The sequence below is a fragment of the Chrysemys picta genome, chromosome 4, assembly GCF_011386835.1.
Source record: "Chrysemys picta bellii isolate R12L10 chromosome 4, ASM1138683v2, whole genome shotgun sequence".
Lineage (NCBI taxonomy): Eukaryota > Metazoa > Chordata > Testudines > Emydidae > Chrysemys > Chrysemys picta.
The window spans coordinates 37109475-37137241 of NC_088794.1; the positions used below are offsets into that span (position 1 = coordinate 37109475).

General features: G+C 48.6%; 1 protein-coding gene and 1 non-coding gene across 12 annotated transcripts in view; one reads left to right on the plus strand and one right to left on the minus strand.

Annotated features, from left to right (window-relative positions):
- Positions 1 to 11428, plus strand: part of LSP1 (lymphocyte specific protein 1) — an 82701-nt gene extending 71273 nt beyond the window's left edge. For 6 of the 11 annotated variants that reach the window (XM_042840124.2, XM_042840127.2, XM_042840128.2 and 3 more), the window contains one exon: positions 9904 to 11428. The gene's annotated coding sequence lies outside the window, so the exon portion shown is untranslated. The remainder of the gene's footprint in view (positions 1 to 9903) is intronic. The other 5 variants (XM_042840125.2, XM_065592048.1, XM_065592046.1 and 2 more) reach the window with 1 other exon arrangement.
- Positions 304 to 27621, minus strand: LOC101951463 (uncharacterized). Its single transcript, XR_010600481.1, has 2 exons — positions 27341 to 27621; positions 304 to 2558 (listed from the first exon to the last, which is right to left on the minus strand). It is a non-coding gene; the product is annotated as an uncharacterized LOC101951463 (transcript).
- Positions 27622 to 27767: the final 146 nt, after the last annotated feature.

Sequence of the window (27767 nt, forward strand, 5' to 3'; positions counted from 1 at the left end):
AAAAACAAAGTGGAGTGTGGTGTTTTTTTTTAAGGCTGTCTATTTGGAATGAGAAATTCCAGCCAGCTCGCTAGCCTGTGCATAGGCACAGAAGGTAGAAGCAGGTATCAAATTTCCCTTTGGGGCGAAACATACCAGTCCTATATTAGCTATACAGAAATATTCCCCCTTATGGTAACCTCACTAGGGAAGTGGATATAGCTGCATGCTTACCCTGTGTGAGCTCACTCCCTAAGCCTGGTGACTATGGAGATGCAAACAACTGTGAACATTAAAAGCAAAATGAACAAACCACTCCCAAAATAGCCAGAAAAACCAGATCTCAATGTAATGCTGCTTAATATTTACAAAAAAACCCCAAAACAAACAAAACAAACCCATGTGTTAAACCTGAGCAGCGATCAAAAATAAATTCAATACAATGTCAGAAAGCCATGGAAAGTGCGGAGGAGCCTCCATCTTGGATTTGTCCATGTTTCCTACAGTGCTTGAGAACTGATGGGTTGAAAAAAACCCAATCGTAAGGCCTTGCTAAGGCGTGCTTTGGCCATACCTCTGCTAGGACATCCCTAGTGCATTGCATTGGGGCTTGGTTAGGTTTAAGAGAAGACTGAAAGCTCCAGAGAGAGAGCTCAGAGGGTGAGCACATGCCAGCTGTTCTTCTTGGATCCTCAAGCTACTCTGGAGGTGTGTGCATGCACTACGGATATGTACACTACAGATATGTAGTGTACAGTCCTCAACCCCCTAAAGCCCTCAGCATAAGGCTGCTGTCTGTGAAGGATTTTATTTATATTTTTCTCATGTTTGGCCTCCATGCTGCAGGAAAATCTGGCTATAAAAGGCACTTTCCTGCTCAGAACTCAGGCAGCACCTTGGAGGAGGCCTGAGAGAGAGCTTGTTGCCGAGGTGAAATCCAGCTGGCTTCACTTGAGCTGCCACCCTGATGCAGTCCTGTTAAAATTCTTGGATTCCTCAGGTGTCTTGTGGTGGAGCAGGCTCGACTCTAACATGGTGGTGATCTTCGTCATTGGTTTGGAAGCCAGCTCCTTCAGTTTCCGGGCATCAAAACGTGGTCTGTGGAGAAGGGGCAAGCGGCACCGGAATGAGAATCCCTCCTCTTTCCTTATCCCTTTTTCTTCCTCTTGTTGCTTTCTCCTCTTGAGGGCTGTCATCTGATATAAAATGGCGTCCCACATTTTGGTGGCCCTTGATTTAATCAGCCTGTTGTCTTGGCTGGCATTACCTTGAGAGCCTTCTGCTTTACTTCCTGCTTCCTCCTGTTCAGGCTTGGCTGGCTTGGTTTCTGGGAATTGGGGCCCCTCGGGTTCCACTGTCAAGTGCTTCTTGAGGCGAGACCATCCGCTAAGCTTGGCTGTAAGAGGTCTGGCCTTCTCCACAGATGGTGGTGGAGACTCCGCTTTGGGGAACGGACTGGCACTGGGAATGGTGGATGTTGGCTGTGGTGGAATGACCAGATCTTCCTTTGCTTCTGTGGAGAAAGCCCTTGTATTGTCAGCTGGCTCTGTGGCCTCTTGCTTCTGAGCTGTAGGGGGAGTCATTGGCCTTAGGCTTTTGCTGTGTGGCTCAGGAAGTTCAGGAACCCACTCTGTTCTGGATCTTGCTGTGGCACTTCCTGGGGTTTCTGGTCTATTGAATTGGGGGTCTGGCATCCGAGGACTGGGGAAAGCAGTCCCAACAGGCTCTCTGGGAGTTGAAGACTTAAGGGTTTTGTAGGGGGGCTCTGCTGTCATGGTGGGAAGCATGGGGTCCTTTGATTTTGGAGTAGCAGCTCCAGTCTCATCAGCATTCAGAGTGATTGGTGCCAGCCCTGCAGGTGGCTCTGAGTGGCTTTTGCCAGTATGGGCTGCCAAAGGCTGCCTGTCCTCACTGCTGAGAACTGTAGACGACTGGTCTGGTAAGGGGGTCTTTGCTCTGGGTGCCTGCACACTATGGACACGCGCATGCACTTTGGTGACGTGAGTAACCTCCACTTGGGCTTCTATGACAGGTGAGATGGAAACAGGAGGGTCAGGGAAAACAAATACACAATGTGCCTGTGGAGAAGGTAGCTGGGTGGGCGTGTCTGGTTTTGTCTCCCCTTTTGGTTGCCATGGGGACTGCCTGTGCACAGGGGATGCTGCTGGAGAGACAGAGAGCTTGAGGTGTTCAGAGATTCTCCTCTGCTCAGTTACTTTGAGCGTGAATGGCTTGGCCTTGGGGAAAGGGGATGAGACATGGTGGATGACTGGCTTGATGGAGAACCGGGGAGGGAGGCGGATGGTGATGTGCGTCAATGTTTCTGGGGTCTTCAGCGGAGATGAGCGCTCGCTGTGCTCTAGGTCTGGGCTGGCCTCGCTCACTGGGGAGAGGTTGGACCGGAACGATTTGGCTTGCTGGGAGGCTAGTGGTGCATTCTTCTTTGCAACTTTCTTCAAGAGTCTCTGGAGCCTTAGATTGTCCTTCCCGGGTTTTGGTAGTATAGCAGGGGGTAGAATCTGTGGATGGAGGGATGCTGGCTCATAAGGTGGTGTTACAGTGATCAGCATTTTAACCCCCTGAAATGAAACACAAAAAGCTTAGAGTTGACATCAGCAACTGATCTGCTTAACCCTGTGCATGCTCCTGGGCTGTTCGTGCCTGCCATGGGGCCACAAAGATGGGTCTGCTGCCAGCAAACTCCAAACATCTGTCTGTAGAACTTACAAGTGCTGTCCCAGGGAGGGTCTGATCTGTTTCAGAAGCAATGCTTTATCTGGAAGAGGGAGGAACATCGTACTGGTGCTTTTATCTCCTGCCTTCTCAATACAATCAGTGTCTAATGGATATTTCTCCACATCACTCGCACACAACAGAAGGGCATGCGTGACCACCAGTTTAGGGCTATGGGCCAGGATTTGAGATGTTAGCAGATTGTTAGAAGTGGAGCTGCTGAGAGCCATTGAACCAAACTGTAAACCCTGTATATCAGGCCTGCACAACTCATAAAGTGGCGAGGGCCATATTACTCCAAAGAAAACAGCTGAGGGCCGAAACCCTCCGAGAGCCGCCAACCCCGCCCCAGCGCCACCCAGAACACAACACCGCGCCACCCGCCCCACAAAAACAACCCCCCCCCAGCGCTGCCAAAACACCCCCCCTTTCCCCTAGCGCCACCTGCCCCGCGGAAACAAACCCTCCTTTCCCAGCGTCACCCCACCAAAACAGCAGTATTGAACCTTGGTAATTTGTTATAGCGAGCCCCAAAGGTAGTATAATTAAGGTAAAAGAAAAATGTCTTTTTGCTAGAAGTAGAATAAGATCTCCCCTTCCCCCCCCCCCCCGACTTTGTAATCAATTGCCCTGTTGAATGAATGAGGTGTGAATGAGGAAGGTGTGGAAGGCAGGCACCTCCAGACAGTTGCAACACTTGGAAAGGGCAGGGCCGGCTCTAGGATTTTTGCCGCTCCAAGCAAAAAAAAATTTGGTCGCCCCCCCCTTTTTTTTCGTGCCCCTCTGCCCCCGCCGCAACTCCACCCCTTCTGAACCCCTTCTCCAAATCCCCAGCCCTGCCTCCTCCCCCGGTGTGCTGCATTTCCCCCCCACCATTGCTTCCTGTGGGCCCCCCGTGACCTCCCGCCCTAGCTCACCTCCGCTCCGCCTGCTCCCCCTGGTGTGCTGCTGCTCCGCTTCAGGCGAGGGAGGGTGGAGAAGTGGAACAGTGGTGTGTTCAGGGGAGCAGGCGGAGCGGAGGTGAGCTAGGGTCGGGGAAAGCAGGAAGTAACGGGGGGGATAGAGGAACCGCTCCCCGCTCCAGCTCACCTCCGCTCCACCACCGTCGCCTCCTCCGAGTGCCCGCTGCTTGGCTTCTCCCTCCCTCCCTCCCAGCCTTGCTGCGCGAAATAGCGGTTTTGCGTGCGGCAAGCCTGGAAGGGAGGGGGGAGAAGCGGAGCGGCAGTGCTTTTAGGGGAGCAGGTGGAGCAGAGGTGAGCTAGGGTGGGGGGGTGCAGGAACCACTCCCCGCTCCAGCTCACCTCCGCTCCACCACCGCCGCCTCCCCCGAGTGCCCCGCCGCTCGGCTTGTCCTCCCTCCCAGCCTTGCTGCATGAAACAGCTGTTCCGCACGCGGCAAGCCTGGGAGGGAGGGAGGAGAAGCGGAGTGGCGGTGACGCTCTCAGGGGAGCAGGCGGAGCGGAGGCAAGCTGGGGCGGCGGGGGCACTATTTCCCCATGCCCCAGAGTCGGCACCTATGATGGCTGGTGCCAGAATGCCGCCCCTAGAAATGTGCCGCCCCAAGCACCTGCTTGTTTTGCTGGTGCCTGGAGCCGGCCCTGGGAGAGGGGATGGGAGCCAGACCAGATCAGTAGAACAGGTCAGCCATCGATTTGCCGCTCGCCTCCTCAGCCCCCCTCCCCCGTCTCGCCGACTCACTCCCTGCAACTGCCTGCCCATTTGCCTACTCACCCCCCCACGGGCCGCACGGTGAGCCCACCTTCTCAACCCCCGTGGGCCGCACAGTGAGCCCACGCGGGCCGCATGCGTTCCCCGGGCCGCATGTTGTGCAGGCCTGCTGTATATGATAGAAAGAAACCACTTCAAGCCGGGGATGCAGCAGCACGCCTTGTTCCAGCACCTGTGGTTAGAAGCTTGCCAAGCATCTATCCTCAGACTGCCTGATGCTAGCAAGTCCCGTGCTGCCTCAAACACTAAAATGCATTTTCCTTCCTACTCCCACAACCAGGGCTGGCTCCAGGGTTTTGGCTGCCCCAAGCAGCCCCCCCCCCAAAAAAGCCGCGATCGCAATCTGCGGCGGCAATTCGGCAGAAGGTCCTTCGCTCCGAGCGGGAGTGAGGGACTGTCCGCTGAATAGCTGGACGTGCCGCCCCTCTCCGAAGTGGCCGCCCCAAGCACCTGCTTGGTAAGCTGGTGCCTGGATTCGGCCCTGCCCACAACCCTGGCAATAAAAATTAGCTCTAATTTGGCCTTTAGGTCACATGGTATTGCTACTTCCTTCAACTCTGCATCAAACAAGATCCCTTGCTCTGAGCTGTCTGAAATCCCAGTCTGAACTCTGCAGCTGGAACCATGTCTACAAAACTTGCTTTTGAGTTTCCCCTAGATTACACCCAGGCACTCTCAGAGGCTGGCAATGCCCTAAACTGTGTGAACCTCCACTGCCCCAGCTCTCTTCCCATCCTCACCCTGGGCTGCAACTTCTGTGACCCTGTCTAGAAACAAAAGAAGTTCTTCATGACAGATTATTGCTGCTTTGTGTAGAGATTACCAGCAGAGGCAGCCACAGGAGTTGAGCAAAGAGTGGGAAGCCTATGCTGGGGTAGGGAGTGAGGGCGACCACCTGGCTTATTCCATCTATCGCTCCATGACACAGACTTCAGCTCCCAAGTGTCACAGATTAAACTTTTCCTCCAGTTATCGCCAGCTTCACAGTTGCTGAGCTGGCTTGGCTAAGAAGTGAGGCACAAGAGAATGAATCCGTCAACTCCCACTGCTGGATGGTGTCAAGTGTCCTGAAAGAAGGAATGAGCAGGAGGAGGCTGAGAGCGTTCATTGGGGCTGTCAGGTGCTCTGCTCCTTTTCGGCAACTGCCAAGCTTATGCCAGCTTCTTGTTTGTGGTAGGTAAAATTCTAGTTTTGGGCCACAGAGTCCTAACTCCCCTAGTCCTGGCCCTTTTGGAGGTGATGCAGTATGCCACATCGATGTCTCTAGAGGTGCAAGCTTTAGTTCACTTGTAAACTACTCTGAGCAAAACCCTTTGATTGGTAGAACAGATGTTTCCACTTCAATGCACATGAGGCTTAAACAGCCTTTGGCTGCCTTTGCAATCTGTCTTTCAGCACTGGCTAACTACTCCTGCTGGGAGGCTGGCCTTTTGCTTGCTTGCTACAGAAATTCCTGGCAGGCAGAGTGGTGGAGAAAAGGGAGGGCTAAAGCAAAATCTAAAGTTAAAGGCTCTCTACTTCCCCACAGGCTCCAGTTGCCACCCTAATTCCAGCAGAATCTCAGCAGGAAATATTGTCACTGCACAGCTGGGGTTGTTCTCTAGGGTGTAAGTATGGTGACCAGAGAGCAAATATGAAAAATTGGGACAGGGAGTAGGGGGTAATAGGAGCCTATATAAGAGAGAGACCCCAAAATCGGGACTGTCCTATAAAATCGGGACATCTGGTCACCCTAGGAATAAGGGGTGTGGTGCCTTGTCAGCATAGGCAAAAGGCAATTGCTGTGTGTGTGTGCCCGCATATGCGGAAAGCCGCACAGCATTTTGTCAGGAAGCCTTGAAGGGGACTTGTGTATGTGAGATGGCAACTGCTGGAAGTTCGAAGCAGCTGATCGCTTTTAAGCAAAGGTTAGAATTAGGCGTAGCTCTGTTCCAAGAGCAGTTCTTACGTGTGAAACTCACTTGACTGAAGAGGGCTAGAAATCCCATTCCCCACTGTTATGTTAGAACTAGGGTTACCATATCTATTAAATAAAAAAAAGGACCCTCCACGGGCCCTGGCCCTGCCCATTTCCCCACCCCCAGCCCCGCCCAACTCTGCCCCTTCCCCGCCCTAACTCCGCCCCCTCCTCCCTCCCACTCCCAGCCACGGGGAAAGGGCTGCCCGAGCGCTACCGGCTTCACGGTTTGCCGGGCAGCCCCCAGACCCTGCACCCCCGGCCGGCACTTCCCCAGCCCAGCTGGGGGCGCAGGGTCTGGAGGCTGCCCGGCAAACCGTGAAGCCGGTAGCGCTTGGGCTTTGGACAGCCCCCATGCCTCCGGACCCTGCGCCCCCAGCCGGGCACTTCCCCTCCCGGGCTCCGGTGGCGCAGGGTCCAGAGGCATGGGGGCTGCCTGAAGCCGGTAGCGCTCAGGCACCTCGGCTCTTAAACAGAGCCCAAGAGTCGGGGAGGAGCAGAGCAGCCGCGGCTGGAGGCTCTGCTCCTCCCCTGACTCTTCGGCTCTGTTTAAGAGCTGAGCTGCCCCAGCGCTACCGGCTCCGGACCCTGTGCCGCTGGAGCCCGGGAGGGGAAGTGCCCGGCCTGCATGTTCGGCTTTTTGGCAATTCCCCCCGGACGAGGGTTTGAGTGCCGAAAAGCCGGACATGTCCGGGAAAAAGAGGACGTATGGTAACCCTATTAGAACAGATTCTCCTGCTGGAAGGTTCCACCAGAACACTACTTTTGTTAGAATTCAGAACACACAAGAACCCCGAAACAGAGACACAGCTCCCTACAGCAGAGAGGTACAACTTGCTCCACCTTCCCGTACACTGTCTGGCTGAGGACTCTGCTGGAACACTTTGCTATGGAGCCCTGTAACCTGCATGCAAGATCAGGGAAGCCTTCTCCCAGCTCCTAAAGTGATAGCTTGCAATTCCAACACAGTCCTCCATACACCAAACCACCACACATCCCCAGGGTTGGAGGTCTGAAAGACCTCAAAATGCCTGACTTAGACTTTGCACGAGTGTAGCTATATTGCTGTAATTACAAGTGCATAAGCTCCTACTTCAGCTATGCTGCACCAGCATAAAGTGGATTTACTCTGGTGCAGTTGGCTTTGGTAATTTACTAGCGCGAGGTGCAATAGCATATGCCCAACTTCACATCAGAGTCCTGCATCTGTCTACATCTACACTGAGCTAGGGATGTGATTTCCCTCGTTTGTGTACACGTAAATAGCAGTGTAGCGGCAGCGGAGGTCTGGCTGAACTGTGCTGTGTACAAATCTGCCTGAAACTAGTGGGTATGTGCTCCAAACAGCTGTGCCGTTGCTGCTGCAACCTATGCCACCATGGCTATGCTGTGATTTATGCTCAATCTAGCTTGCTTGTATGTGTGAGCAGGGGAATCATAGACTATATAAGAGGTTTGCACCCCTTTTGTATCCATGTAATTACACCAGTGCAAATGTCTCTTATGCAGGTAGGACCTCCTAGGCATCCTTCATTAAACCTGCTTTGAGCAAAACACACTCTACATCTAGGGAATATCTGGAGTGTAGCCATGGGTAGGGTCGTTAGATTTTATATAAATCTTCTTATGGCCAGCAGTAGACAGAACTCTAGCTGGCTAAAATATTGCCTGCTGTGCTAAAAACAGAGGCATTTCTTGCTGTTTAGACTGACTTGGGGCTCTTGTGTTTCCTGGTGCCAGTCGCTGACTCTGAAGCTCGAAAGCTTTGTTGAAGCATCGCTGTATAAATGGCACAAGGATCACCACTCTCTGAAAAGGAACCAAAATGCCACTTTAGCTTTTAATGGCTTGTGAAGTGGAGGTGGAGGGGGACAGGGACATGGGAGGCACCAGCCTTTGTTTTGTGTAGCTATACAAAACAAACTGATCTAAGCAAAAGGAGGCAGGTGGAAACACACCTCCCTCCCAATAGTGTGACACCTCATGGTAGAGTTGACAACTTTCCCTATGCCTCAACCCCCGAAAGTGATGTCTAAGCCATAGGAATTGCTATGCTGGATGAGAGCAGTGCCTCATCTAGTCCTGTGTCTGTCTAATCCTTGCAGCTGTTTCAGAAGAAGGTGCCAGGTTCCCTGCAGCTGGGAGGTAATCAGTCCAGTGTGAAAGTCTTACTCCCAATACTTAGAAGCTGGCTTATATACTGAAGCATCTGGGTTCATATCACTTCTAATGCACTTGATTTTTTTTTTAAAGATCCTTGCTATTAGAACTCTGAATATTCTTGTTTATCCATGTAAATGTCCAATACTTTTTTTGAATCCCGCTAAATCCTTGGTCTCGGTGATACCACGTGGCAATGGAGTCCACAGACGGATTCTGGCAGAATGGGAGTGATACCTTTCATCACTTTCAAATTTGCCGCCTTTGTTTCATAGATTTTGGGGGGCCGGGGGATGACGACATGTTTGTCATGAGCTCTACCTTCTGTGTCTCCTCCTCAGAGTTGCATGCATTTTGGAGAGCTCTCTCCTGGAGCAATCTGTCCTCTCATTAGGAATACCTTTCCCCTCCCGCACCCCCCCCCCCCAAGCTGTGTATTGTAACAATAGGAGAGCAAAGAAAGATGGATTGCTTTGCTTGGTCTTATTGACTGCAGTGGATATTTAAAAGGATTCATTATAAAACCGAGGGGGAATGAACTGCTCAAAGAACCCAAATAGTTTGTGAAGCTTCAGGAAAAGCAAGTGAATGTGAGACTAAGTCTATGGGATTCTTAAAGTGTTAAGTGTGTACTTCATGCTGATGCACAACCTGAAACCTACTTGGTCTTGGGATCCCTCTTATGCTGCTCTACTGTGCTTAGAGAGAAGCTTTTATCAAACCTAGTCTCTAGTTTGACCTTTAAACAGGGGAAGTATCCATGTGGAAGAGTCATTAACTTCAAGATGGAGAAGTAATTTGGGATGCTGGAATGACCGCACAGAATCAGCTGTTCTTTGCGGAAGAATGAGCTAAGGGAACTTGATACTTGTGTTGCTGCAGCTGGTCGCTAAGGGAAAGCTTTGCTTTAGTATTTTTCTTGGGCTCAGAGGGGAAGACTGGGGCAGCATCACCTCTAGCATCTAAACGACTCCTAGGGTCGAGGTGACTGCACTGAAATGCATCTCTCTCTGCCAGGGTAACATGACCTGTTCAGGACCCTTGCTGCTGTGTATGGTCTCCTGCCTGTTGCTGATCGCCTCATGTCACAGTAACAGAGCAGCAGAATCCAGAGGCCTTGAGAGTGATTTGATGTCTTCTCAGACATTCTAGGCTTCCATTCTGGGTTGCAAGCAGCTCCTGTACACTTGCTGAACCAGGGTATAGGGGCTGTAAACCCCGGAGGAACACTCAAAAGATACATGGGGGAGGAAGCATCTTGGGCTGACTGTCTTTCTATAGCCCAGATGATCACTCTCACTATCTACTATAGTAAGTTTATCCTTTGTTCTGTTTTTCTTTTACAGCAGAGCTTGGTCCTGGCTAGATGCAACCCTGTACTCAACGCTGATGCTTCCTCTGCTATAAGGGAGATCACTGAAGGATGTCTTTCTCCCAGTCCCTGGTGGGCAACTTCTCTTTGCTCCAGAACAGCCTGGCTGTATCCTCGGGTGGGAGCATCACCCCACGCTGCTTTCATGTGGATGAAAGGAACATAATCAGCTGGCTATTGTTCATCACTTTAACTTTCTAAATGACTCTTTGCTGTTTTGTATTTGGCTCCTTTGGGCCCTTCTGTTTCCATGCTGGAGATGGGAGGCACTTTGGCCCTCTCTAATCTCTCGAACATACAAGGAGAAGGATCTGCCAACTTGCCTAATCAAGCAGGGGGTAGAAGGTGTCTCAATAACCAATGAGAAACCTCCAGCTACTAACTCTTTGGGAGTAGGAGGGATAAGGCTGAACAGAAAAAGATTAATGGGTGTGGTGGGGAAGCAGGGGGAATGCTCAATAGAGAAGGCTGGTGGACTGATTCTTAGAACCACCTGTACTCAGGCCTCCATAATCCGGTGGAGCCACAACTGTATTGGCAACCTAGACCGTGTCGTATGTATCAAAGAACCACCATGTTCTTTAAGTGGGGAAAACTTCCCTTCTGTTTGTTTTTCCATCTCTTCACCTGTGCCTCTTCTGCTGTGAACTTTAATACGAGGTGGGGAAAACCTATATGACTGACCCTATCCTCTGCCTTTGTGTGGCTGTCCAGGCCAGGTTAGTCTATTCCAGTTGAATACAAGATTCCAATCCAGACTTTTCTAATTCTACAGCTGTTTCCATACTGAGGTGGTCCCTTCATCTATCAATCACTGTGCCAGTCTCTTCCAGACTGACTGTCCCATGTGAACAGTGGCAGCTCAGACTTGGGGTTTGAGCCCATGCAGTAGCTCTTGCCTTTTGATCTCCGCTGATGAGTCTGAGGGTTCCTTTTCCATTTGCTACATACTCAAACCCACTGAGCTAATCTTTTTAACATGAGCCCCAGTGGAGCTGTGTGAAGTATTCCCATCAAAGTGCATCAGCAAACCTTGGCCTGTGCTCCTGTGTGTGGACTGTGTTGGTGCAGTGTGGAAACCAACAATCGTCACCACTTTTCTTCACCCATTGGAGCTGCCTAGGTAGAAGGGTGTTCTGGGGAGGTAGGGGCTTGTTGTAGGGGTGGGGAGCGCCCCTGGAGATTAGTAAACCTTAGACCTCCACAGTAACAGACAGGATTTGGTTTGCTCCCAGTCCCTGCAAACTAACTCTCCCAGGTCAATTTGTCAACTCCTTCATGTCCTCTAGCCCAGTCTTTGGCACATCCCTGATCTCCTCTCATTAAAAATGTTTCTGTTCTTCCCCCTGCAGCTTGCTTCTGTTCTCCTCAGATAGGAACCCCTGCCTTATGGGGCCTCTCTCATCCCTCAGTTTGCTTTCTGCTTTAATTGATTCTGTCCTGGATTTATTTTTGTGTGTGAGCATTTAATAAAACGTCTGAGGAAGATATTGTAACAATTGTGGCTCTGAGGGTTTCACTAATGGTCAAAATGGTCCAGTTCATACAACAAAGTTGTTTCCAAAGTCTCCACCTGCCCGGCTACAGCAACATGTTGGGAGAAGCAAAATTTCCCAGGTTCTCTGAAATGAAGAGAGCAGAAACCCAGCAAATACTAGTAGGTTTAGGAAAAGATCCTACCACTGAAAGTTTTCTGTGGTAGGAGCATTTCTGACTTTCACTGGTAGTGGGGAAGCGGGTGAGGTAAATGATCAGATCCCATTTAGGGAGTGAATAAAAGACACTGGCTGTAGCATAGAGAATTGCTTTCTTAAAAACGAGACCTCTAGAAGGAGCAGAAAGCAAAGCTGGTTCTCAGTCCACAGAGATGGTCATGATCAGTTCTTTGGCTGAAATGCAGAAATTTAACTGTGTAAATCTAATTTTGGAAAACGTTGCGCACCCAGCTCTAGGTTTAGTGTACTGGTGGCATCACTTCACAGGAAGCCAAAGCAGCACTGAAGGACAGAATGAGGCTGGTATATGTAAATGCCCTGGCTGTCAGTATTTGGAACCATCTGAAGACCATGTTGCCAAACCCACTACAAAGGCCACTATGCCAAAGTTAATCAGCCTTAGCAGTCCTACCTCCCTGGCAGTTTCTGTACCACCCTCTGTATGTACAGGCAGAAGCCGTGCAGTGCTATCCTTACCTATGCTATCCAAGAATGGTTGGAAAAAGGCCAGTCTTCTCTTCAGTTATGTCCTCTGTTTGCAGTACCTCCATAGAAGCCTGAAACTAGAAGTCTTTCCAGCATTGTCTTAGCTAAAACTGTTTTTTAATCTGGAGAAGGGACTGCCTCTGCCCTGACACACCCTTATCCTTTTAATAAAGCTTGGCATTAAGATGCTGCTTTCATCAGAGCACTGAATTTATCTCTAGGAATCTCAAGCTGGCACCTTGCCCAACATTCAATTCTGTTTTGGAGTGGTAGGGAAGCAGGGAGACATCTTTTATGTGCCAGCACCATGGATTTCATAGCAAAACTCTGAAAGCTCTGTGTGACATGGGCTCTCTTTAGCAAGACTTACACTCTGGCATATTCACCTTCCCTCCCACACACTTGGGCCCAGATTCACAAAGGTACAAACGGCCACTGGGATCATTGGAAGTTAGTGCCCAATAACCCCTTTAACCCAAGACTCCGTGGCCCAGATTCAAGTCACAACTGGTCTCAGTAGAAACAACTATCATGGTCAAGGTGCTGGCTTCAATGGAGGTAGCGAACAGACTTCATAGCTGCTTCTGTAACCCACACACCTGGGTGTGGTGTTCTGTCCCACTTATAATGCCAACAGACCCCGGTCGTCAGCAGGCAGGATCGAACCAGGGACCTCTGTAGCTTAGTGCATGAGCCTCTAGGGCATGAGCTAAAAGCCAACTGGCCTTTAGCTCATGTGGTAGAAGCTCATGCACTAAGCTCCACAGGCCCCAGGTTTGATCGCGCCCGCTGACGACCGGGGTCTGTTGGCATTATAAGTGGGGCATTTTATCTCTCTTGCTCTCTAAGTGGTCTTGGTGCCACCAGATGGGACAGAACACCACACCCAGAAAGTGTGTGTTACGCTTCCTCTGGAGCATTTCTATCTCTAGTGATGGGGAGGGAGAAAGAAGATCCAGGAAAAACTGGGCCTGAATACTCTCTGGTTGCTTTCAGGAACTACCTGAAACTGGGAATTTTTCCATACTTCATTTAACTTTCATACTCGCTAGAACTCCTCTCCCCAGGGCTGCAGTATGGATATGTAGCTAGCATTGGTAGTGGTGGAAGCCAGCTCCCAAGGTCACTGAGAAGTAGGCAAAGGACTTGAAGGCAGATGGGGGGCCTATAATGTTCTATGTGATCCTGATGTGAAACTCGGCGAGGCCCAAGAAGCTGCCTAAGGCTACCAGACCTGTACAGTAGTGAGTGAATGGAAGCAGGGTGGGAAACACTCTCTGCACTCTCCTCCTCACATCTTGCCCCTGAACACAATCCCCCTCCCCAGGGGTGAAAGTAACTTAAAGGACTTACCGGTATGCCAGAGTCCTGAGGGGGGGCGGGGCCTCAACTAGAAGAGGCAGGGAGCCCCAGGGCCTTTAAATCACCCCGGAGCTACCAGCTGCAGAGGTGACTGGGAACTCAGGGGCAAATGAAAGGGCCAGGGGCTCCGGCTGCTGTGGACTGGTCCCCACTGACTTTTATTGGAGTAATGGTGACAGAATGGGCCCTTCTGTCACATGTACCTCTGTTCCATAAAATGAAACTGTTCCCCATCTAGCTAGATGTTGATATAGCCTTGGTCACTGTAGCAGCTGAGATCCTCACAGACATTAATGAATTCATCCTAATGACCCTGGTGATGTAGCAGAGTAGTATCTCCTTTTTATAAAGGGGAAACCGAGGCACAGCTTAACTGACTTTCTTAAAGTCATGCAGGCAATCTATGCTGGGAGCTGAATTGAGATGGCTCAGGTTTTAGTCCAGTGCCTTAACTGCAAGACCATCCTTCCTCCTCTTGTGCTGCTTTAACATTTCCAAGCAAGATTCCCCTGGAATGCTGTCAGGTGAGGCTTGAATCAAACCCTAGGCTCTGAATGCCACACCTGGAATGTGAGACCTCCAGATCTGAACTCTGGACTGAGCCGGTGAGTGTAATGAAAAGGATACTGATCACTTCTTTTACTAAAACACACCCACGTCAGTGCCGCTTTCTTGAAACAAATCTAGCACTTTTGGTGAGCAATGCTAAAATAACAAGTGTGCGTGATTAAAAATTGCACTGAAACGTGTTTTAGTTTCAGCCTTTACAGCAGTGTTTAAAATGATAGACTAAAAAGCTGATGAAAAGAATTGTGAGAAAATCCTCAAGTATTCACTATTTCCAGGGCTTGCTCTGCTTAAAGACTGAAGGCTGGATTTCAACTAGCTTCTGTTTCTAGCTGTAAAATAACTGTAGGTGCAGTTTTGTGACTGCACGTATGCGTGCCCACAATTCACATAGTGAAGAGTCTGACTGAAAGCCCCTTGAAATGGACAGATTCCCACGGACTTCAATGGGCTTTGGATCAGGCTATTAGTGAACAGCCAAAAGCAGAGGAATTAGGTAGATTTGGAAGTTAAATTACTTGTGGGGTGGGTTTTTTTTTTTTTTTAAATTGCACTTGTACCCTCTGGAAATGGAAGCTGGTGTCTGAAAATCTGGTCTGAATGTCAGGTTTTCCTCCTTGGAAATATTAGTGGAACTCCCACAGATAATGGACTAGTACTGGATAAGTGTTTTGAAAACTCTCAGAGCAAGTATACTGACATATCATCCTCTTTTGTTGGGTCTAAGAATCTAAGTATCCACCACTGGAATAAACTTTTTTCCTCCTAGCTGTATAAAGAGTGGGTCTGACATTGGCCAAAAATATATATAATAAAGAATTCATAGATTTTTTTTTTTTTAGGCTAGAGGAGACCACTGTCATCTAGTCTGACCACCTGAATTACACAGGTTTTAGAACAGGCCTGCACAACTCATAAAGTGGCGAGGGCCATATTACTCCAAAGAAAACAGCTGAGGGCCAAAACCCTCCGAGAGCCGCCAACCCCGCCCCAGCGCCACCCAAAACACAACACCGCGCCACCTGCCCCACAAAAACAACCCCCCCCAGCGCTGCCAAAACACCCCCCCCTTTCCCCTAGCGCTACCTGCCCCGCGGAAACAAACCCTCCTTTCCCAGCGTCACCCCACCGTAACAGCAGTATTGAACCTTGGTAATTTTATAGCGGGCCCCAAAGGTAGTATAATTAAGGTAAAAGAAAAATGTCTTTTTGCTAGAAGTAGAATAAGATCTCCCCCCCACACACACACACTTTGTAATCAATTGCCCTGTTGAATGAATGAGGTGTGAATGAGGAAGGTGTGGAAGGCAGGCACCTCCAGACAGCTGCAACACTTGGAGAGGGCAGGGCCGGCTCTAGGATTTTTGCCGCTCCAAGCAAAAAAAATTTTGGCCACTCCCCCCCCCCCCCTTTTTTCGTGCCCCTCTGCCCCCGGCCCCGCCGCAACTCCACCCCTTCTAAACCCCTTCTCCAAATCCCCAGCCCTGCCTCCTCCCCCAGTGTGCTGCATTTCCCCCCCACCATTGCTTCCTGCGGGCCCCCCGTGACCTCCCGCCCTAGCTCACCTCCGCTCCGCCTGCTCCCCCTGGTGTGCTGCTGCTCCGCTTCAGGCGAGGGAGGGCGGAGAAGTGGAACAGTGGTGCGTTCAGGGGAGCAGGCGGAGCGGAGGTGAGCTAGGGTCGGGGAAAGCAGGAAGTAACGGGGGGGATAGAGGAACCGCTCCCCGCTCCAGCTCACCTCCGCTCCACCACCGTCGCCTCCTCCGAGTGCCCGCCGCTCGGCTTCTCCTCCCTCCCTCCCAGCCTTGCTGCGCGAAATAGCGGTTTTGCGTGCGGCAAGCCTGGAAGGGACGGGGGAGAAGCGGAACGGCAGCGCTTTTAGGGGAGCAGGTGGAGCAGAGGTGAGCTAGGGTGGGGGGGTGCAGGAACCACTCCCCACTCCAGCTCACCTCCGCTCCACCACCGCCGCCTCCCCCGAGTGCCCCGCCGCTCGGCTTGTCCTCCCTCCCAGCCTTGCTGCATGAAACAGCTGTTCCGCACGCGGCAAGCCTGGGAGGGAGGGAGGAGAAGCGGAGTGGCGGTGGTGCTCTCAGGGGAGCAGGTGGAGCGGAGGCAAGCTGGGGCGGCGGGGGCACTATTTCCCCATGCCCCAGAGTCGGCACCTATGATGGCTGGTGCCAGAATGCCGCCCCTAGAAATGTGCCGCCCCAAGCACCTGCTTGTTTTGCTGGTGCCTGGAACTGGCCCTGGGAAAGGGGATGGGAGCCAGACCAGATCAGTAGAACAGGTCAGCCATCGATTTGCTGCTTGCCTCCTCAGCCCCCCTCCCCCGTCTCGCCGACTCACTCCCTGCAATTGCCTGCCCATTTGCCTACTCACCCCCCCACGGGCCGCACAGTGAGCCCACCTACTCAACCCCCGTGGGCCGCACAGTGAGCCCACGCGGCCGCATGTTGTGCAGGCCTGGTTTAGAACTTCACCCAGTGACTCTTGCCTTGAGTTCACTAAAGGTTGTTTGAATAGTTGTGCTGTGGTTGAGTTGGAGCATATCTTTCAGAAAGACATCCAATCTTTGTTTAAAAACTCCAAGTGATGGAGGATTTGCAATGCTAAACAGTTCAAACTATTTTCTTTCTTTAAATAACAGGGTAAAAGACAGAGGGAAAACTTGTCACTCCAATCCAGGTCTCTGGCATTCATGCATGAATGGTTACAGATTACACAAGAATGAAAACAACTCTTCATCCCACAGTGTAATCAGATGTTTTATGAGGTTTGTAAAAACCTTGGGTAATTCTAGTTGATGTCCATCTTCTTAACGTTGCGTAACTCTGCACTGCCAGGTTTTGTCCAGAAGTAGCAGTAATGAAGTCCATCTCTGTTATTTCTGGTTTTAATAAAACCAGCAACTATTAAGCATCAAGTCCAAGATTTAAGATCGTTATGGCATTGACTTCAATGGGAACAGGATTAGGCCCAGTTTGAATAAAGCATCCCTTGCAAGTTTCAAGTCTGACTTCTACACCAAAGAAGTTTGGATAAGCTTCAGACAAGTATGTGACCTTTCCATTCCAAACTGAAACATCAAGATTGCTGGAAGTTTGCCAGTCACTCAGCACTGGTGGCTGGAATGTGAGAATACCCCTGAATGGCTATTCCACTGCTGATCCTTCAACTTGCGCTCCTCATCTCTGGTTTACATAGGATGATGTTTTAGAAATTGCATCTAGCATTCTTCCTGTAGCTCGCTTGGAATTCATGCTTAACACTGGGTTGTGGTGATCAATTTATAGATGCACAGAGCCAGATCTTCAGTTGATATAAATCAGCATAGCTTCATTGAAGTAAATAGACCTATGCTGAGGATCTGGCTCATGGATTTTAAGGCTACAAGTATCTTATATGACTACCTGCTTAACACAGGCCATAGAGTTTCACCCTGTGATTCTTGCATTGAGTCCAATAACTTATGGTTGAACTAGAGTATATCTTTGGGAAAGACATCCAGCTTTGATTTAAAGACACCAAGTGTTGGAGCATTTACCACATTCACTGGTTAATTACCTTCATTATTAAAAACGTAAGTCATTGTATTTCCATTTTGAATTTCAACTTGACTTCAACTTCCAGCTTGTGGATCTCGTAACACCTTTATCTGCTATATTAAAAAGCCCTCTAATATCAGAGATCTTCTCCCAGTGTGGGAACTCAGACTGTGATAGAGTTTCTTCTTAATAGTGACTTATATAAGAACGGAGATTCTGGGTCAGAGCAATGGTCCATCTAGCCCAGTGTCCTGTCTTCTGACAGTGGCCATGCCTGGTGCTTCAGAGGGAATGAACAGAACAAGCAATCACTGAGTGATCCTTCCTCTGTCATCCATTTCCAGCTCCTGGCAGTCAGAGGCTAGGGACACCCAGAACATGGGGTTGAATCCCTAACCATCTTGGCTAATAGCTATTGATGGATCTATCCTCCATGAATTTATCTAATTCTTTTTGGACCCCTGTTATGGTTTTGGCCTTCACAACATCCCCTGGCAATGAGTTTCACAGGTTGACCATGCATTGTATGAAGTATTTCCTCTTGTTTGTTTTAAATCTGCTGCCTATTAATTTCACTGCGTGGCCCCTGGTTCTTGTGTTATGTGAAGGAGTAAATAACACTCACTTTCTTCACACCATTCATGACCTCTATCATATTCCCCCCCCCCCCCCCGGTCATCTTTTTTCCAAACTGAAAAGTCCCAATCTTTTAAATCTCTCCTCATATGGCAGCTGTTTCATACCGTTAATAATTTTTGTTATTGTTCTCTGTACTTTTTCCTGATTCTAATGTATCTTTTTTGAGATGGGGTGACCAGAACTGCATGCAGTATTCAAGGTGTAGGCATACCATGGATTTATATAGAGTTAAAATATGATATTTAGTGTCTTATCTATCCCTTTCCTAATGGTTCCTAACATTGTTAGTTTTTTTGACTGCGGCTGCACATTGAGAAGACGTTTGCAGAGAACTATCCACAATGACTCCAAGATCTTTCTTGAGTGTTGACACCTAATTTAGACCCCATTGTTGTTTATATATAATTGGGATTATTTTTTCTAATGTACATTACTTTGCATTTTTCACCATTTAATTTCATCTGCCATTTTTTTTTGTCCAGTCACTGAGTTTTGTGAGATCCCCTTTTTAACTCTTCCCAGTTTGCTTTGGCCTTAACTATCTTGAGTAATATTGAATCGTCTGCAAATACTTTACTATTTACCCCTTTTTCCAGATTTATGAATATGTTGAACAACACTGGTCTCAGTACACATCCATAGTGTACACCACTATTTACCTCTCTCCGTTCTGAAAACTGACCATTTATTTTTACCCTTTGTTTCCTGTCTTTTAATCAGTTATTGATCCATGGGTGGACTTTCCCTCTTATCTCATGACTGCTTACTTTGCTTAAGGACCTTTTCAAAGGATTTCTGAAAGTCTAAATCTACTGGATCACCCTTGTCCACATGTTTGTTGACCCTCTCCCCCCCTGCCTCAATTAATTCTAATAGATTTGTGAGGCATGATTTCCCTTTACAAAAGCCGTTTTGACTCTTCTTCAACAAATCGTGTTCATCTATATGTATGATAAGTCTGTTCTTTACTGCTTACAATGGCGTGTAGCTGATCTGCGACTAAGAGCTGCAAATATCTTCATTGGCCAGTGATGGGACGCAAGATGGGAAAGGCTCTGAGTTACTACAGCGAATTCTTTCCCAGGTGTCTGGCTGGTGGGTCTTGCTCACATGTTCAGGGTCTAACTGATTGACATATTTGGGATCAGGAGAGAATTTTCTCTCAGGTCAGACTGGAAGAGATCCTGGGTTTTTTTGCTTTTCTCTGCAGCATGGAGCCCACCTGGGTCCCTTGCAGCTTTAAACTAGCGTAAATGGCGGATTCTCTGTAACTTGAAGTCTTTAAATCATGATTTGAGGACTTCAATAACTCAGCCAGAGGTTAGGGGTCTATTTCAGGAGCGGGTGGGTGAGGTTCTGTGGCCTGCAATGTGCAGGAGGTCAGACTAGATCAGTGGTTTTCAAACTGCGGGTTGCAACCCAGTACCGAGTCGTGGAATGTAAGGCACTAGGTCGCGGTGGCTCTGGTCAGCACCACTGATCGGGCTGTTAAAAGTCCTGTTGGCAGTGCTGCCCGGCGAAGGCAGGCTAGTTCCTACCTGTTCTGACATCATGCTGCACCCTGGAAGTGACCAGCAGCAGGTCCGGCTCCTATGCAGGGGGCCATGAGGCTCTGCGCGCTGCCCCCGCCCTGAGCACAGGCTCCACACTCCCATTGGCTGGTAGCTGGGGGTGTGGGGGCGGTGCCTGCGGGTAAGAGCTGCGTGGAGCTACTTGTGCACCTCTGCCTAGGAGCTGGACCTTCTGCTGGCCGCTTTTGGGGCACAGTGTGGTTCCAGGATAGGCAGGAAGCCTGCCTTAGTACTCCTGCTGCGCTGCTGACTGGGAGCCGGTCAAGGTAACCCCATGCCCCAATCCCCTGCCCCAGCCCTGAGCCCCCCACAACCTGGAGCCCCCTCCTGCACTCCAAACCCCTCATCCCTGACCCCCCCAAGCCTGCACCACCAGCCCAGATCCCTGACCCCCTACAGCACCCCAACCCTCTGCCCCAGCCCTGAGCCCCTCCCACACCCTAAACCCCTCATCCCCAGCTCTGTTAGGTCATGGGCACCAACAATTTTCTTCAACTGGGTCACCAGAAAAACAGTTAAAAAACCACTGAACTAGATGATCATGGTGGTCCCTTCTGGCCTTAAAGTCTATGAGTCTATAGTTTTAACCAATTTGCCTGGTACTGAAGTTAGACCTACTGGCCTGTAATTGCCAAGATCACCTCTGGACCTTTTAAAAAAATTAAATAAACTAAATAGATTGAGCTTCTTAAATCACTCATTGCAAGGTGTGTTTTCCAGGCCATGAATCAGTCTTGTAGTTCTTTTCTGAACCTTCACCAGTTTTTCAACATCCTTTGAAGTTATTGCCACCATATCCTAATACAATTATCTATATCAAACCATGAAGCACCAAAGTGAATAAATGAATCACGGCGCATCAGCCTATTGTAACAAATGGGAACAAAAATTAATCTAATGAACTTGCATTTATCATTGATACTCACCTTGGCTATCTCTTCCCTCCATCACTTGTTAGCTGGACCCATAGTGGCACTGGTTTCAATTAACAAAATTAATGGATCACCCTTGTTTCAAGACTACAGATGGCTGAGTGCTAATTTTTCTTTGGGCCTTCATAGTTTGAGATGGCAGGTAAGTTACTAAAACATTGTATGGAAAGGGAACCGGTGACTTCTTGATATTTATAGTTCCAAATGAATCCAGGAGATTAGTGCTTCTAAATAAAACATCCTCTTTGACAGATGGAAAGTTCCATTGGCTAAACGTAGCATGAAGACCTACTATCAGGTAACACCATCACATGTCACTAGACTTTGCTTAGCAAGATTTGGCATCTAAGCTATTGTAAATTTCAAAGGCGGGTGATGGAGACCTGGTGCCAGGATGAATATTCTGGGATGGTCATGCTAGATGGGGAAGCCAATGTGGGGCTTTTTAAATTCACCTTTCAGAGCTGCTACTCTTCTCAGAGATCACAATCACAGAATGTTTCTTAGCTGCAAGCGTGAATCTGTGTGCTGGTTACCAATGTACCTGGAAAATGTGAGCTTGAATCTTGGCACTAGTGTATTGACATATATGGAACCTACTGTCCAGAGAGGCTGGAAGCTTGAATCTGACTGTACTGGGATGTGGATATTGCATTTCAAACAGAGGGGCATGTGTCCTGGCTCTATGCTATGTTGATTCTCCCATAGAGGCTACAAATCCTGCCCTGTCACTAATATGCTAGCGTCTCTCCTGCTTCACTCAAAGGGCAGGCGCGAGACTCCTGGCATTAGCTGATGAGCATGGCATTCAGTATGTGGAGGAAAAGCTCGTGGCCATAGCAGAGACATAAGAAGGCAAATGGTGAGACCTAGACACAATCACAGTGGTAAGTGTCAAAAAAACTGTTGGTGACTGAAAAAGTGAAATACCAGGACAAAGGGCAGTCATTTCAAATAAAATGTGGTTAGAGAACCTCTCTGCTACCTATATCAACTCAATCCTACACTCACCAGGAGGGCAGCAACATCATTAACACAAGACACCTTCTCTCCACTCTTGGATAAAAGCCTCACGATGCTGCTGACAAATAACCACCCTGTCTTGTGCCTGCACTGACCATGTGAGTTGTCCAAAGTTTGTTGAGTTAATCTCTCCTCCATCTTTGCTGTGCATCTGGTGCTCTGGTGATCAATGGATAGTATTGTCCATTAGTCAGCAGAGAGTTCCTTTCAATCTCCCGTTCTCATGACATGATCTATTTGCTGTTGCTTTTGGCTTTTCCACAGTCTGCAAGACGCCTTTCACCTTGGTTTGCTCTCTTACACCTATGCTTCTCCACATAACCCTTTCTTCATATCCCAATATCCAAGTCAGAGCTGCCACACCAGCTTCTTGGAGAATGCTGCGCTTTTGCGACAGGTGCCTTGATTGGCAGCAAACAAGTATCAACACAGACATCAGGTTAAATAGATGAATGAAAAACCATTTTCAATAGTGAATGAAACGTGGCAGAAGTGATTTTTCTGAGGTCCCCAAAGTAGCTTCAGAGTTCAATCAAACTAATTCTCTCTTGCTTGGTTTTAGAGCTGGTGAAACAAGGCAGGATGACAGAATTCCTCTGCTTATCCAGCACTAACACCAGCAATCTGAGCTTCCTCATTTACTCCCCCTAAGCATTAATGTACCTCAAATTGGATTAACAGGAACCACTTCTAGGAGCAAGAGGATAGTTCATTTTCCATGTTCATTCAATCTGTGGCCTCTCTTCTGAGACTGACAGCAAGGGTAGCAATGGTGATGGCGGTGGCTTTATGTTCACTAGATCATCAACTCATTTCATGAAAGTCACTAAAGAACCTTCAGGTGCTAACAACTACTGGCTTCGCCTGACCTGGTTCTAAAGGTGAAAGGCTCCATATTCTAGTGCCAGTCCTGTATCCATCCAGTCCTGTTATTTATTTTGGTGCATGCAAAAGATGCAGCTAAAAATAAAATACAACTGAGAATATTAACAGAGTAACCAGCCACAATGGGCCAACACTTCAACTGGTGCATATTATCATAACTCCACTGACTTTTACAGAGCTAGGCTGATTTATACCAGTTGAGGATCTAGCCCTTTGTTTTCTCCTGCTGGACTTATAATCAGTGTAGATGATCAGCGTCCTTTGTTTATTCCTGCTGGTTAATGACCTTCTTGCTTTCTGCCTTTGCTGTGAAATTTTGATAGCTAAACTTTCCTCTCGCATGCAAAAGCTGGACAAAAATCCCTGCTTCCAGGATTTCACATAACTTTCCTAAATTACTAGGGTGGGTGCCATTACATCTGGAACCTGAGAGCTGTGGGAATGGTGGGGAGCTGGTTGTAGTTCTAGAGTCTCACAGTGTATCTACCCAGCGCCATCTGTACTGGGGCAGCTCTATCTTACACCAACTGACCATGTTCCCCAGGGGATGATAGGCCAACTGGGGATTGCCGGAGCAGAGCACACACTGGCTGTGCCGTGTGCCTCTGTAGCAAAGTGAAACTCACCGGTGCAGAACCTCCTGCTGGTCATCTGGGAATTAGCTCTTTTCCAGTGTATGGAGCACCCTCTGCAGGCCAGTGTCTCACCTTCCGCTGGCCCCGTGTCCCTACTGGACCCTGGTGCCCTTTACCTCGGGGTTCTTCCCCAGCGGTGCCCCCACACTCTGGGTCTCTCCTCCCAGGGGAACCCCCAACCCTCTAAACCCACCTTGTCTCAGTGGCTACTGCCAGTCATCATCTAGCTCCCGCTCACTGAGGCAGACTGCAGTCTGTAATGGCCACTCATCATTGGCAATGGGTTAGGACCTGCTGCCTTTGCCTATTCCCAGGCTGTATCTCTGCAGCCCCAGTACCTTTGTAGGCCTTCAACAAGGCCTGCAGCCTGGGGTTTTACCAGGCTGGAGCTCCCCTGCGTCTATTCCCCAGCACTGCTCCAGTTCAGGTACCTTCCTCTCAAGCAGCTAGCTCTTCCCACTCCGGGGCTAGAGTGAGACTCCTCACCTTCTGGCCCGGCAGCTCTTTTATAGGGCCAAGCCTGGCCCTGATTGGCTGCCTCCCAGCCTCTCCTTATTGGCTCTCCGCGCAAGGGCTGGCTTTTAACGCTTTCAGGGCCAGAGCGGGGTGTCCACCCCTCTACAGCCCCCTATACAGAGGTGGCAGAAAACTCCTATAGGAGTTGGATATGCTCGCTGTTTACTAGCTGAGAGCTCCCCCTGTGCTGGGGGACTTCTCAGCTGTGGATGGCCTTGACTGGTTTCCAGCTCCTGTGTCATGAAAGCACACAAAGAAGCTGGAGAACAGTAGAGAATCTGTCCCTGAATGTTTATACTGGCCTGACGGGTGATACCTGTGCTCCAAGTAATCTAAAGAGCAAGGATTGTGAAATGTAAGGGAAATAGATCTCTCTTTATATCAGTGATGTCCTCTTCCCAGCATTTAGATAAGAATTCAGAAACACTGGACTCCATCTGTGAGATGAATAATTAATTTCAATAGGTCAGCTAATAGAGGGAACACATGGAAAGGTCTGATTCCAACTCCTACACACAGCAAGCATGTGATGCAGTATATTCCTTATGGATACCCCTGACTAACCACTCTTGACACTGTTCCCTATTGAAAGGAGGTGCAATGTTTGCTTAAGTTTGTTCTATGGGTATTTTCCTATGGTCTATATATACATCTCAGGCACTGGTTCCTAATAAAAGGTGAAAATTGGTATCAGGTATCCTGCTCTGGAAGAAAAGTTTGTGTCATATAAAAATACAGCAAACCCTCTCCATAAGGTTTGAGATAAAGACATTTTGCTGCTTTATCTAGGTTGTTTGTGACTCAAACATACACACATGAGATATAGTCACACCTACATTTGTTTTCCTTAATGTCATCTTATAGAGAGATAGACATGTGGTTTGACAAGCTACGTGGCTTGTCACAACCTCACTTAACTAAAGTCCCATAGATCTTAGACCCTAATGTAAGACTGGATATGAATGATCATCTTCCATTGTTTGGGGAATTAATTCATTAGCAAGTATAGGATAATTTGTTGCCAGTAGCTTATTCTTCATGTTGGTGATGGTATACAGAGGACAAGATGTTGTTCTTCAGGCAGTTCATGGATGATGCAAAGAATAGAGAGATGGGTGCAAGGAGCAAAGATGATGTGTGTAAGAAAGAATGGATAGAACAAAAAGAAAGTATACAGAGCAGGCAATACAGAATGCAGAGAGATGGTCAATGGGGAAAATACCATAGGTGATGTATGAAACAGATGCATGGAATCAAGAGATGAAACAAGAAATAGACACCTTGTACATGGATAACATATGGAGCAGATGGCTGAACCATGAAACAAAAAGTCTAGATATATATGGTTATTATTATGAAGCAGGCATGAAGCATGAGCCAGAGATGATATGCAAAGAGAAGACAGAGAATCCATACCATCTACAGATGAGGCATGAGCCAGAGATATGATATAGTCATGATCCAGATGATCACAGAACAAATTGAGAATGCATGAATCAGCTAACTTCTCTTTCAGAGAGACGATGCCTGGTGCCAATTGATCATGTATGAAGAAACCTTTATCATGCTAGGAACAGAAAGATCATGCATAGATTAGGATATGTTATGCATAGCACGATATGTATACATGAGCTACTCAGAGATGTGATCAGAGGGGTGTCATGAGAAAGCATATTGATAAGATGTTTCACAGAGCAGATGGAACACATTGGACCTTATCCTCCACCCGTTGAGTCAATGGGAGTTTTACTGTTGATTTTCAATGAGACTTGGATCAGAGCCACAGGGGACAGATACAGTAGATGATGCACGGAGTAGATACTATAGATGTTCAAAATGAAGCATGGAGCTGAGATTAGATGCATGGAGCATACAGGTGAGTCAAGAAGCAGAGAGATGATGCAGAGAGACACAGGATCAACTGTCCACCAAAAAAAATTTATGTGACGGGGGGCGTGGAGGGTTGGGTGACCTAGCTGTTAGCACACCTGTCCTCCAGCACCTTGTCTGTCGAAGGGGAGGGGGAGGCGCAGTTGGGGTGCCTGGTTCCTGCCACTAGACCGGAAATGACTTGGCCTCAACCCCTGTCTGGACATTTGCCCTTAAGTGGGGCTTGGTAGAGGGATTCACGCCCTCCCTCTCCACTGGGCCGCAGCCCAGGGTCTTGTGGGAAGTATCCCAGGCAGGATCCTCCCTGCAGGGAGTCTAAGTCTTCTGCCATGGACTACTTCCTATCTATGTGCTCCTTCAGTTTGGGGTGTGGCCCCTACAGTCCAAACACGCAATAGTTTAACAAAAGTGTTTGTCTCTCCTGTAGACTGTCCACCACCCTTTGCCTGGGCTTCTGAGCTCCTTTTAACTTCCTCCTCCACCCAGAGCGTGCACAGCAGGCCAGACCTACCTGGGCCTAGTATTGCCTTTTAGCCCCTTTGGGCCCGGTGTGTGGTTTGTGTACCCCATGACAACCTAAATCAAAATGTTTGTTTTAACTGCCAAGCAAAAGAGAATCCTGGTTATTCAGGTGCCTCTAAGCTGGGTTGAAAGGCCCTTGCTTCCTTTCAGGTCATACATGGACAGCGAGACGAAGGCTTCCCATTTTTGCAAGATGCTCAGTTTGTTTCCACCGAAGGACTTAAAACAAATGGGCCAGATCCTCAGCTGATGGAGGCAATGGAGCTGCTCAGATTCATACCAGCCAAGGCAATAGATTTCCAGTTTTTCTCTTTTCACTTGTTTTTTGTTGGTGAAATCCAGTGAATTTTCCTTCTCTGCTTCCAAATAAGGGACTAGGTCAACTGACCGGAGACAGACACAGTGCAAGTAGGCACTGTACAGCTTTTGTCCTGTACAGAGCTCTACCAATGCACCTCAGTCCCTGAGCCCTCTACTGTAGAGTAGGACAAAATGCCATGTCAGCACTAAAGACAGACTATAATAGGCAAGCAGTTAGTCAAGTGAGACTAGCAAATACACTCCCTTAGACATTGCCAAACATGATACACAGTTCATAGAAAAGACGGGGAGAGGAAAATGTGGTATTCCCTTACATTATATCCATGAGCCACTATTTGATCAAAGGCAGTATTTCTTGGAGAAATGCCAGCCGTTCGATTGCCTAAGGGCAATGATCGAGCCAAATATAGCAAAAATGCTTAATGGTGCTGAAAATGCAACAGAAATGTGTGTTCGTTGCATTAGTGCTTTCAGTGGCACTGTGAGAGGGGAAAAAACCAACATTATATGTCCTAATACCTGTGCACCTTTGCTAGGGATTCCCCCATCTCAACTGTGTGGGGTTTCCAACCCAACCCATACACTAGTCAGATTCCTTCTTCCCCTATGTGAATTACAGAATAATAGCACTGGGGACAGATGTGAGCCCTTTCCACGTTTTAGCAAGAGCTCCCTCCTTTCCAGCAAACCCTCAAGAATCTTGTTTCAATATATTTCGGGGGAAGGGAGAGGGGAAGGGGGGAAAACAGCCTACGTCTAAAGAATGAAAAGCTCAAAACACAATTTTTGCTTTTGTACATTACCTGGTGAGTGCTGAGTGATGGTTAGAGGCTGCAGCTTGTTGTTCCCAGCTCCTTGTGCTTAAAAACCTGTCTGAACATCCTTGGTTTGGACTCTTCCCTTCTTACAAATGGCAGGGAGAGGGCAAAGGAATTGATCCATGATGCATGCCAAAAATAAAAGCAGCCCCACAGCTCCTGACCTAAACGTTTTCTCTGCTCTTACCGGCTGATAGCAAAGAGGGCTGCTAAAGCTGTCAGCCCCACTGGAGGGCATGGTCTATATCGCTGGGGACCCCTGCCAATGGGAGGTGCGGGGGGGGGGGGGGAGAGTGAGGTTGAAGCAGTGTGAAATGGAAACAATCTCACAAGGGTTGTATTAGGCACTGCAAACCTCTACTGGCAAATTAATGCAACTGCACTGAGTGCATCAACAAACCATCCTTCAAAG